Source organism: Sorex fumeus, unplaced genomic scaffold, assembly GCF_029834395.1.
Source record: "Sorex fumeus unplaced genomic scaffold, SorFum_2.1 ptg000055l, whole genome shotgun sequence".
NCBI lineage: Eukaryota > Metazoa > Chordata > Mammalia > Eulipotyphla > Soricidae > Sorex > Sorex fumeus.
In genome coordinates this window covers 5,825,697-5,839,377 of record NW_026606112.1, presented here as the reverse complement: position 1 = coordinate 5,839,377, position 13,681 = coordinate 5,825,697, and positions in this window count along the sequence as shown.

Below are 13,681 nucleotides of genomic sequence, written 5' to 3'. Positions count from 1 at the left end.
AGGAGCAGAGATTGTTGTCAGATCTCAAGTCTGCTGTCATTACCATACACCTGACATAAATAATGCAAATAGGAGTTGTGATCGATAACAGACTATAAGTTTATGCTCCTGCAAATTCACCTTTACTCGTTACCTCAATCTTCATAAGAAAATATTTAGAGGTGGGGGCACAGAGAGGCATTTTAGTTTAGGATAGATCGTGAATGTAAAGTCCCAGAGTGGATTTATGTTCCTATAATAAAGAAAGTTCCTATAATAAAGGAGTTGTCTGTATGAGAACACAAGAAGGCAGCTGTCTCCAAACCAGGTTTGGGTACCTCATAATGGATCCAATCTGCTGAAAGATGATCTTAGATTTTCCAGTCTCCAGAACTATGAGAAATAAAAATCTGTTGTTTAATCTAGCATATTCACATATGTTTATATATTATCCGAGGAACTTATGACAAAGTCTAAATATTCTTTGGTAAGAATTTGCTCCAAGCTCTGAACACAGTGTATAATTAGAAACCTACTCACCGAGAAATGCTGGTATGATCAAAGTTAACACAAGAAAGCACTTAAAAGGTAGGGAGGAGAAGAATAAATTTGGAGGGAAAATCATGAAAAAGCTCTGGTTGAGTTGAATCCTGGCATATAATTAAAATGATGCTAATACTAGAAAATAAGAATCCTTGCAGTTGACAGTTGTCCCCAGTTTCTTACTGAGAAGTCTCTTGTCTGAGACCTCTCAGTAAGAAAAAAAAGGCATCACAATGCAAGATCACCAATAATTCTGTAGAAATTTAACTTAGACAAGCTTTCTGGTATTTTCTCCTCCTGCTGCTAAAACCCAGAACAGACACCTTAAATTACAATGCCCCAACGTTCAAACAATAGAATCAGCAAAGACTTCATGGGGGGAAAGTACTTTTTGCCATTGCAATTTGTCATTATTAAGTGAATATTATTTAAATAGACTACTATAAAAAATAGACTTGGGACATTGGTGGAAAGAAGTGAACATGGTTGAAGGAATTGGTGGTGGAACACCATATGTCTAAAACTCAACCATGAATTTACTTTGTAACTTTGTAATTCATGGTGACTGAATAAAGAAAATTAATAAACAAAAAGGAACAGTGATTAATTTTAAATTACATGCTAGAGAAATTCTCTCTCTCTATTTTTCTCTCTCTTTTTCTCTCTCTCTCACACACAAATACACACACACACACACACACACACACACACACATCCCACATTCACATTCACAGACCACACAGTTATCCAGAACTATCTCAGAATTTCCAGATTAGGATTACAGGTTTCTATCAGAAAATTTCTCTTATGGACAATGACTTACTGATCTACCATTACCTAATACTCAGGTTCTGGTGGTACTTTAGTCTGCTTCATCAACTTTTATCAAGATATTAATAGGCAAATGTTTCTCCTTATTGATCATGATATCTTTTTTCCTCTTCTTCATTTCTTTTTACTGTTTTGGAACCCATGTGATGCTGAGTCACTTTCAAGGCTTACTCCTGGCTCTGTGCTCAGGAATCACTTTCCTGGTGGTGCTTGTGGTGTTGGAATCTAAGTGTACTTAGCCTACAGTACTATCTTCTCTCTAGGCCCATGTCACTCCTTTCTTTACTGTTGCCTGAAGGGAGGGACTGAGAACCCCAAGTGGAATTTCCCAAAGAAAACACTGCCCCTAGTAGCTTATGTTAGCACAGCTATCTCTGGGCACCATTGCCCTCTCCCATCCCTGGGTTCTGGCTTCTTAGCCAAGACTTCCAGAAAGCCCTATACAAAAATAAGAATGAACAAATACCTCACTCAACACTTTATGTAACCTTCTGAGGACAATGCATCAATACCAAGTTTAGTAAGTCACTTTATTTATTAGCTTAGACCTTATAGGAATATAGGTTTAAACACTAAGAGGACTCTAAGAACATATGCCTACTACTCTAATGGATTCCAACTTTTTAACAAAATTCTGTTGTTTAGTAATTGCATTTCTTAATAGTTAACTTAATTCTTCTGTAAAATAGGAATACTAGAGTATTTCTAGATACATAATTTTTCTTAGAGTTGTTTTGAAGTTAAAATTAAATGTTTTTTTTGACCTGGTCACAGTGTCTAACATGAGTCTCTAACAAGGCTGCTGTTGGAGAGAGCTTAAGTGTTCTGTCCAAGTCTTCCCGCATGATTCTATGGGGGTGGTAAAGGAGGAAGGGTTTAGGATCTTGATTTCCTGTCTCCTAGAAAGGTGCAGTCTCTTCAGCACTTCTTGGTTTGCAGATGGGAATAGTGAAATTAGAAGGAAAGAAGGCAAAATCAGCACAAGAAGAAATAAAAAGGAGGAAGGAAAGAAGGAAGGAAGGAAGGAAGGAAGGAAGGAAGGAAGGAAGGAAGGAAGGAAGGAAGGAAGGAAGGGAAAAAGAGAAAGAAAGAAAGAAAGAAAGAAAGAAAGAAAGAAAGAAAGAAAGAAAGAAAGAAAGAAAGAAGGAAGGAAGGAAGGAAGGAGAGAAAGAAAGAAAGAAAGAAAGAAAGAAAGAAAGAAAGAAAGAAAGAAAGAAAGAAAGAAGGAAGGAAGGAAGGAAGGAGAGAAAGAAAGAAAGAAAGAAAGAAAGAAAGAAAGAAAGAAAGAAAGAAAGAAAGAAAGAAGGGAAGAAGTAAAGAAAATTTTAAAAACTCCACCGATACTTTCTCCTCCCCTCCCCTGAGAAAAAAATGAGTAGTGTCAGAACTACTGCAGTGACCCAGACAATGATCTTTTATGTAAATGGTAACAAAAGAAAGACTGTCCCTTTTTTAATTTTGCTTATTAGTCAAAACAAAAATAACTCAGCTCTGCCATAGCTAAATTTGGGTTTTCCTCCTTTCTCTCTCTCATCTACTCTGTATCCATCTTTCAGTTCTACCTTCACAATTCCAGGGGGAATTAAACTTTTATTGATAATTGAACTTGAATCTTGCTGCGTAAGATGTCGAGAGCTGTTCTGAGATTCTGAAGACACTGATGTGGAGAGGAAAACCCTGATGGAAACAGGCCTGGAGGGGATTCTGGGTGCAGCTTTGACTCCATCTTCCTTGGTCAAGCCCCACACACCGTGATTAACACATTAATGAGACCTGAGTAAAGTTAGCTGTCTACTTTATTTCCTTAAAATTGGTTATGTCTGTCCCTCTGATTATCACTTACCGGGTGTGACCAATGTTTGAAAATAACATCAAGAGGAAACGGGCTATGGCCATTGATAATTTTCATGCAAATGAGTGAAAAGCACTTTCTGTCAGGATCCACAGTTTAGCTTGCAAAGCATAAGCTGAATTTCAGTTCTTACTTGTCCTCTCTGCCCTAGGTATCTTTGTGCAAAAATAATAATCACAACAGCAATAATGATAGCAGGTGAGTATGACTTTATGTAGCAGTACTAGTGCTCTATTTCATGACCTCTTTCCTGATCTTCCCTTCATAACTGTTTATGTGGCAAGTAGGTTGTGATTTTTAGCAAATATCTCAATGTAGTTTTGAGTTAGATTCAAAGTAATAATTTTTCTTAGTACAGTGAAAAGCTCAATAAGGTACCACATAGTCAAGAACAGAAGGCATAATGATTAGATTCATTTTTTCCTAGACATGTTTGTTAACATTTTCCATGTACTTTTAGCCATGATCTATGAGGACTACTTTTTACTTTATACATGAGAAAATTTTTAGTGAGAGAGAATTAATTTGAGGATGTTGGATCAAAGTTTTGAATCCCTGTTGATCTAACTATTCTTACCTAAATTTCTAGACCAATAGAATACGAGTCATTGCAAATTTTATTGATATGCAGTTATAATACTAAACAGAACAGAATGCAATAGTATCCCTATGGATAAGACTATAATTTTTCAATTTTCAGTTCTTCTGGTTATAACGCAACCTAGTATCAATATGTCTTCAACACATTTCCTAATCTTACCCCTCCCATGAACAGAAACAGATTTTAGCTCAGGACCTTTAACAAATGATAGCATCTCGATAAAATCTACTATAAATCTGAATCATAACAATGTGTAGAGCAAAACACAAAATCAACTATAAATTGATCTTTGTCACACCTATGAAGCTCTATATTTCTCAACTATTCTCTCCCACTCAGCTAACCAGTTTTCCTCGTTCTGTTTTTAATTTCTTAATTCTTGCTTCCTTTATGATTTTACTGTATTTGAAGAAACCACTGTTCTGTTTTTCCCCTCAGCACTGCTACACAGAGAGAAGTGACCTTGAATTTTTCTTGTAAGTTTTGTGTTTGGGAATAATTACGGCTAAATTCTAAATACCACACTCTTGACATTTCTCAAAGCAAGATCATGCAGCACAGAATCTAACTTAAATAATTACAAGGAATGTGGCAGTGTCATGCATAGACTCTGAAGTCTCAGTGGAGTGAGAAGGTCCTAAACAACGCGTTTGTTCATTAAGGAACCAGGCATATCCCCATAGTTTTCTTGTTCACCAATCCGTAGGGTATTGTTCTTGTTCCAAAGTTGGGTTCTGAACACATTATATTTTAGCCTGTAGTAAGGGAAAAGGGAGGAAATTTAGTGTAAGCAGAGTAAACCTTTAATACTGGGGAAACAGCATTGGAAAGATGTCTGAAACATCAAGTCTCTGCTCCTTTTGGTAAGAGCTAAATCAGGAGTGAAGTGGGTAAGACAATGGAATTTTAGCCACGTCAGACTATAGTGGTGTAAACCTGACATCTTTAATATCACACTAAACATCATAATAATGAAGCATTAAGATTGTATGCTCCTGTGCTTCCCATATGAGCAAGCAAGTAAAGATGAAATCTGATAGTTACCGGCAAGCAGTAATACAGGACAGTTTTATACCATCATATTTTTCCCAGACACATATAAACAAGAGGAAAATGTCAGAAAATAAAGACTGCACTATCTGAGGATGGGAAATTAGGTTGCATGCACTTTCTCAACTTCTTATGTGTACATCTAATCCAATTAGGGACTTCACATTTTAATATTTGGTCATCAAGCTAGGAGTCAAAGGAGTATACTTTCATAGAATTCAGAAATAGTTTTGGCATTTTCACCCAGTTTTATTGAAATTTAATTGAAATATATCTTTTATGGTCTAGAGTGATAGCACAGTGGGTAGGACATTTGCCTTGATGCAGTCAACCCCAATTTGATTCCTCCATCCCTCTCAGAGATCCTGGCAAGCTATCAAGAGTATCCCGCCTGCATGGCAGAGCCTGGCAAGCTCCTAGACATGGCGTATTTGATATGCTAAAAGCAGTAAGAAGTCTCACAATGGAGATGTTACTGATGCCCGCTCAAGCAAATCAATGAACAATGGGAGGAGAGTGCTACAGAGTGCTATTGAGATGTATACAATTTTAATGAGACGTATACAATATTTACATCATGGTATAGGTTTTGAGTGTACAGTATGCACACTATGATTTATGTATAACAAAATAATGACTATAGCTACTTTGATTAGCATTGACCACATCAGACACACAAAAAAGGGAACATGGAATTTTTGTTTATTTCAGATTGGATTAGAATGGTTCCAAGTGTCTTTGATAGTTATGAATCATCTATTTCTTTCCAATAATACCTTTGCAGTGAAATTTAATAGCAAGACTGTGGATAAAAATAATGTAGAGAGATAAAGATTAGGATACTGTATAAGGGAAAATTTAATTATAGAATCATAAAAAACATAAACTAGATATCTGAAAAATATGAAAACTTGGAATAAACTATAAGTTTCTGTGAAGAAGAGAAAATGAAATGAGAAGTAGAACTAAGAAATAAATTTATCCTTAAAAAATTAAGAATCTGAGGACCAACTTAACATAAGAAGTAAGAAGACTTATACAAAGAAAATTATAAATAACTACTAGAAGATATAAAAGAGGACACGAGGAAATAGAAAGACATCTTTGTTTTTCTGTTTTTGGGGGGGGGTGTCACACCTGGCGATGCACTCAGGAATCACTCCTGGCAGTACTTGGGGGACAATATGGGATGCTGGGACTCTAACCTGGGTCAGTCACATGCAAGGCAAATGCTATACCCATTGTGCTCCAGTCCCAAGACATCTCTTTTCATGGACTAGATGGATAATATTCTCAAAATGACAATCTTGCTCAAAATATTATACATAGTCAATGCAGTACGATAAAACATTTGTTATTCTTTTTTTTCCCCTTTATTTTATTTATTTTTTTTTAAAGTTGTAGATTTACAATTTTTTGTGCTTTGGTTTCAATTATACAATGATCAGATACCCATCCCTCCACCAGTGCCCATTTTCCACCACCATGGATAATATCCCTCCCACCCCCATCCCCCCATCCCCCCTGTCTCTGTGGCAGGGCAATCCCCTGTGTTCTCTCTCTCCTTTTGGGTGTTGTGGTCTGCAAAAGAGGCATTGAGTGGCAAACATGTTCAGTCCATAGTCTACTTTCGACATGCATCTCCCCTCCTGGGAGGATCGTCCAAACATCCTTTATTTGGTGCTCCCTTCTCTATCTGAACTGCCCTTTCCTCTAGGATACCCGGCTGGCCTCTAAGTTATGGAGTAATCCTCCTGGTGCTGATCTCAGCTATTCTTGGGTATTAATCTCATACTTTGTTACTTTATATCCCCCAGATGAATGCAATCTTTCTATGTCTATCCCTCTCTTTCTGACTCATTTCGCTTAGCATGATACTTTCCATATTGTACCACTTGTATGTAAATTTCATGACTTCATCTTTTCTAACAGCTACATAGTACTCCATTGTGTAGATGTACCAAAGTTTCTTTAATCAGCATGCTGGAACATTTGTTATTCTTAAATTTCATTTTTCATTTCATTTCATCATCCTGTTATTCGTCGATTGCCTCGAGCAGGCCCCAGTAACATCTCTTTCATCCTAGCCCTGAGATTATATTCAAGGCTCTTTAGGAGAATGAGACCCATCATTGTTACTGGTATTTGGCATATTTGGTACGCCACGGGGAGTTTGCCAGACTCTGCCCTGTGGGCAGGCTACATTCGATAGCCTGCAAGTTTGTCCAAAGTAGGAATGAGATAATAAGATGTCATAAAAAGATGTTCTGCTGTTTTCCAGAAGGGCTGAACCAGTGGACATTCCCACCAACAGTGAAGGAGTGTCCCTTTCTCGCCACATCCACGCCAGCATCGGTTGCTTTTGTTCTTTTGAATGTGGGCCAGTCTCTGAGGTGTGAGATGGTATCTCATTGTGGTTTTGATCTGCATCTCCCTGATGATTAATGATGTAGAGCATTTTCTCATGTGCTTTTTTGCCATTCGGATTTCTTCTTTGAGAAAGTTTCTGTTCATTTCATTGCCCCATTTTTGGATGGGGTTGGATGTTTTCTTCTTGTGGAGTTTAACCAGTATTTTGTATATCCTGGATATCAACCCCTTGTCAGATGTGTATTCGGCGAATATCCTTTCCCATTCTGTAGACTGTCTTTGTATTTTGGTCACTGTTTCTTTGGAGGTGCAGAAGCTTCTTAGTTTAAGATAGTCCCATTTATCTATCTCTGTTTTCACTTGCTCGGCCAGTGGCGTGGCATCTTTGAAGATACCATTAGCTTCAATGTCATGGAGGGTTTTGCCAACTTTATCTTCAATGTACCTTATGGTTTCTGGTCTGATGTTGAGGTCTTTAATCCATTTTGATCTTACTTTTGTACATGGTGTTAGGCAGAGTTCTGAGCCTATTTTTTTGCATGTAGCCGTCCAGTGATGCCAACACAATTTATTAAAGAGGCTTTCCTTACTCCACTTCACATTACTTGCACCTTTATCAAAGATTAGATGAGCATATGATTGAGGAGAAATGTCAGTGTATTCAACCCTGTTCCATTGGTCTGCAGTTCTGCCTTTGTTCCAGTACCATGCTGTTTTAATTATTACTGCTTTGTAGTACAGTTTGAAGTTCGGGAGGTTTGTTCATTGCAGCCCTCTTTACAATAGCCAGAAACTGGAAGAAACCTGAATGCCCAAGAACAGATGACTGGTTAAAGAAACTTTGGTACATCTACACAATGGAGTACTATGTAGCTCTTAGAAAAGATGAAGTCATGAAATTTACATACAAGTGGTACAATATGGAAAGTATCATGCTAAGCGAAATGAGTCAGAAAGAGAGGGATAGACATAGAAAGATTGCATTCATCTGGGGGATATAAAGTAACAAAGTATGAGATTAATACCCAAGAATAGCTGAGATCAGCACCAGGAGGATTACTCCATAACTTAGAGGCCAGCCGGGTATCCTAGAGGAAAGGGCTATTCAGATAGAGAAGGGAGCACCAAATAAAGGATGTTTGGAGGATCCTCCCAGGAGGGGAGATGCATGTCGAAAGTAGACTATGGACTGAACATGTTTGCCACTCAATGCCTCTTTTGCAGACCACAACACCCAAAAGGAGAGAGAGAACACAGGGGATTGCCCTGCCACAGAGACGGGGGGATGGGGGGATGGGGGTGGGAGGGATATTATCCATGGTGGTGGAAAATGGGCACTGGTGGAGGGATGGGTATCTGATCATTGTATAATTGAAACCAAAGCACAAAAAATTGTAAATCTACAACTTTAAAAAAAAATAAAATAAAATAAAGGGGAAAAAAATAAAAAAAAAAATAAAAAAAAAAAAAAAAAGATGTTCTGATAAGACGTCGCACCGCCGCGAATGCGGCCGCGCGGTTCCGGGAGCTGGATTTTATAGTCTCTGAGTCTTGGCCGTTGATGGGATTACACAGCACCAGGGGGCCAGGTGGTGGGTGTGACCCCCGCCTACTGGGATTTGGAGGATCTGGGTGGAAGATGCTCGACTCCAGTCCAAGTAGGCTTGGAGGTCTCGGCCCCGGAACCCACGTGGCTTTGTCCCTCTGCCAGTACCTTCATGTGTACGGAGAGTGGTCTCAGCATGGTGGTGGCTGGTCCTGGAGGTCTTCGGCTGCCGGAGCCCTGGTCGGGGCGGGGAGGAAAGCTCAACCCACTCCCCTCCAAGGGGCCTCGGCGAGGAACAGCCAGGTGCAGGGGCAGAAGACTGCACTGTTCTCGTCCAGGAGCTGGATTTTATAGTCTCTGATATATTCTGATATATTCTTAAATATATATGTAAATTAAATGTTGCTTAAATTCATATGGAGAAAAAAATCCCCAAATATTCAAAGCAACCCCAGGGGAAAAAAAAAGATAGAAGGCTTCTCTCCCCACAATTTCAAACTGTACTATATAGCACAGCGGTAAGGCGTTTGCCTTGCATTCAGCCGGCCTGGCAGAGCCAGATTCTATTCCTCTGCCCCTCTCGGAGAGCCCGGCAAGCTACCGAGAGTATCTCACCCTCACGGAAAAGCCTGGCAAGCTACCCATGAATTACTCAATATGCCAAACACAGTGACAACAAGTCTCACGATGGAGATATTATTGGGTCCACTTGAGCAAATCGATGAACAACGGGAAGACCATGCTACCATGCTACTATAAAGCTAGTCATCAAAACAGTGTGGTATTAGTTAAAGGACACACTGTCAGACCAATGGAATAGAACTGAAAGTCTAGAGACATCCTGAGGTATAGGATCTGTTATTCTCCAATAAAGGAAGAAAGAACATAAAATGGTGCAAAGAAAAGTCTCTTCTATAAATGTCTTTAAGAAAACTTTTGTCACATACAAAAAAAAAATTCTGACCCATTTGTGATTCCATGTACAAAAGTCAAATAAAAATAATTAAAGACATCAACAACAAACCTGAGTCCATAGGATATATTGAGAAAAACAGAAAGAACACTTACTCTCATCGAATCTATAGCTATCTCAATGATTTGATGCCATTGGGTCAGAATATTTCCGAGTGTCTTTGGTAGTTATGAAGCATCTATTTCTTTCCAATATCACCTTTACAATGGAATTTAATAGCAAAGCCATGGAAAAAAATGTAGAGAGAATAAACTAGAAGTCTGAAAAAATATGAAAACTTGGAATAAACTAAAAAGTTTTACGAAGAAATGAAAATGATTTTATTAGAATGGTCCCAAGAGACTTTGGTATTTATGAAGCAATATTACCAATATTTCTTTCCAATATTTCTTTCCAATATTACCTTTGCAGTGGAATTTCTTTTGATGAATCACTGTGAGACACAGTTACAGACTTACAAACTTTCGTGATTACATTTTAGTCATACAATGATCGAGTATCCGTTCCTCCACCAGTGCCCATTCTCTACCACCAATGTTCCCAGTATCCCATCTGCCATCCTCACCCCCCTCCCCTCTGTGGCAAGCACATTTCCTTTTTTTTAAATTTTTATTAGTGAGACACCATGAGGTACAGTTGTAGACTTACAAATTTTGTGCTTGGGTTTCAGTTATACAATGATCAAATACCCACCCCTCCACCAGTGCCCATTTCCCACCACCATGGATCCCAGTATCCCTCCCACCCTTCATCCCCCCCCACCCCACTCTGCCTCTGTGGCAGGGCATTGCCCTCTGTTCTCTCTCTCCTTTTGGGTGTTGTGGTTTGCAAAAGAGGCATTGAGTGGCAATCATGTTTGGTCTATAATCTACTTTCAGCATGCATCTCTCATCCTGGGAGGATCCTCCCAACACCCTTTATTTGGTGCTCCCTTCTCTATCTGAGCTGCCTTTTCCCCTAGCACATGTGGCTGGCCTCCAAGTCATGGAGCAAAATTCCTGGTACTAATCTGGGTCATTGTTGGGTGTTAGTCTCCTATTTTGTTACTTTATGTTCCCCAGATGAATACAATCTTTCTATGTCTATCCCTCTCTTTCTGACTCATTTCACTTAACATACTTTCCATTTAGTACCACTTGTATGTAAATTTCATGACTTCATCTTTTCTACATAGTGCTACATAGTACTCCATTGTGTAAATGTGCCAAAGTTTCTTTAACCAGTCATCTGTTCTCAGGCACTCAGGTTTTTTCCAGATTCTGGCTATTGTAAAGAGTGCTTCAATGAACAAACAAGTGCAGATGTTACTTCGACTATACTTTTTAAGCACATTCCCTTTTGCTCTCTCTTTCTCTCTTTTTTGGGTGTTATGGTTTGCAGTACAGGTACTAAGCTCCCATCATGTTTGGTCCATAGCTTACTTTAACCACACATCTCCTATCCCGAGATAGTCCTCCAAGTAGCATTTACTTAGTGGTCCCTTCTCTACCCCAGCTGCCTTTTCCCCCAGCATGTGATGTTGGCTTCCAAGCCGTGGAGCAATCCTCCAGGCCCTTATCTCTAGTATCCTTCAGTGTCAGTCTCACATTCTGTTACTTTATATTCCACAAATTAGAGCAGTCATTCTATGTCTGTCCCTCTCTCTCTGTCTCATTTCACTTTAGCATGATACTCTCCATGTCCATCCACTTACGTGCAAATTGCATGATTTCATCTTTTCTAACAACTGCATAGTATTCCATTGTGTAGGTGTACCAAAGTTTCTTTAACCATTCATCTGCTCTTAGGCACTCGGGTTGTTTCCAGATTCTGGCTATTGTAAATGGTGCTACAATAGACATACAAGTGCAGATGTCATTTCTACTGTATGTTTTTGCATCTCCAGGATATATTCCCAGAAGTGGTATTACTGGGTCAATGGGGGCTCAATTTCTATTTTTTTTGAGAAACGTCCATATTGCTTTACAAAAAGGTTGACCCAGTTGGCATTCCTACCAGTGGTGAAGGAGAGTCCTCTTCTACCCACATCCACACCAACACTGGTTGCTTTTGTTCCTTTGGATGTGTGCCAGTCTCTGTGGTGTGAGATGATATCTCATTGTTTGATCTGCATCTCCCTGATGATTAGTGATGAAGAGCATTTTTTCATGTGCCCTTTGGCCATTCAGATTTCTTCTTTGAGAAAGTTTCTGTTCATTTCACCACCCCATTTTCTGATGGGATTGGATGTTTTCTTCTTGTAGAGTTCAATCGGTGCCTTATATATCCTTAATCTTAACCCCTTCTGAGAAGTGTATTGGGTGAATATCCTTTCCCACTCTGTAGACTGTCTTTGTATTCTGATCAGTGTTTCTTTTGAGGTGCAGGAACTTCTTAATTTAAGATAGTCGAATTTGTTTATTTGTTTCCACTTGCTTGCTCAGTGGCATTTTGTCCTTGAAGATACCTTAGCTTTAAAGTCATAAAGAGTTTTCTCGACCTTTTCTTCAGTGTACCTTATGGATTCTAGTCTGATGTTGAGGTTTTTAATCCATTTTTATCTGACATTTGCGCATAATGTTAGATTGAGTTCTGAGCCCATTTTGTTGTATGTAGCTGTCCAGTTTGGCCAGCACCATTCGTTAAAGAGCCTTTCTTTGCTTCATTTTGTATCTCTTGCTCTCTTGTCAAAGATTAAATGATGATATATTTGAGGGTGTGTGTAAGGATATTCAACCCTGTTCCATTGTTCTGTGGATCTGTCTTTAAAATATCATGTATTTTAATCATTACCACTTTGTAGTATAGTTTGAAGTTGGGGAAGGTGATGCTTCCCATCATTTCCCCCCCAAGAATTGCTTTAGCTATTCGTGGGGGGTTGTTGTTCCATATAAATTTCAGGAGTGTTTGATCAATTTCTTTGAAGAATGTTATGGGTACCCTTATAGGGATTGCATTGAATCTGTATAATGATTTTGGGAGTATTGCCATTTTGAAAATGTTAATTCTCCCAATTCATGAGCAGGGGATATATTTCTATTTCCTCATATCCTCTTTTATTTCTTGAAGTAGCATTTTGTAGTTTTCTTTGTATAGGTCCTATACCTCCTTGGTTAAGCTGATTCTGAGGTACTTGATTTTCTGAGTCAGAATTGTGAATAGGATTGCTTTTTTATATCACTTTCTTCTCTCTCATTATTTGCATATAGGAAAGCCATGGACTTTTGGGTGTTGATTTTATAGCCTGTGACTTTACTATAGAAGTCTATTGTTTCTAGAAGCTTCTTGCTTTAGAAGCTTTAGGGTTCTCTAAATACAGTTTCATGTATTTCATAAATAGTGAGAGCTTGATTTCTTCCTTTCCTATCTGGATTCTCTTACGATCTTTTTCTTTCCTAACTGCTATGGCAAGTACTTCCAGTACTATATTGAATAGAGGTAGTGAGAGTGGGCATCCTTGTCTTGACCCTGATCTTAGAGGGAAGGCTCTTAGTGTTTCCCCATTGAGGATAATGCTTGCCATGAGCTTGTGATAGATGGCTTTGACTATATTGAGGAAAGTTCCTTAAATTCCCATTTTGGTGAGAGTTTTCATCATAAATGGGTGCTAGATTTTGTCAAACGCTTTCTCCGCATCTATTGATATGATCATGCAGTGGAATTTAATAGCAAGGCACTGGATAAAAATAATGTAGAGAGACAAGTAAACAGAAACAAAAACAAACAACTGGGACTAGATCAAACTAACAAGCTTCTTTACACTTACTCAACTATAAAAGAAATGATGAGAAGAAAAAGGTAGCCAAAAAGTTTCACATATTGGGAAAGAATATTTTCTCAGCACCTATCTGATAAAGGATAATATCCAAAATATATATAAAGCGCTGGTAGAATTTTACAAAAAAATAATAACCAACCCATAAAAATTTGGGGGGAAGAGATGAACAAAAACTTCCC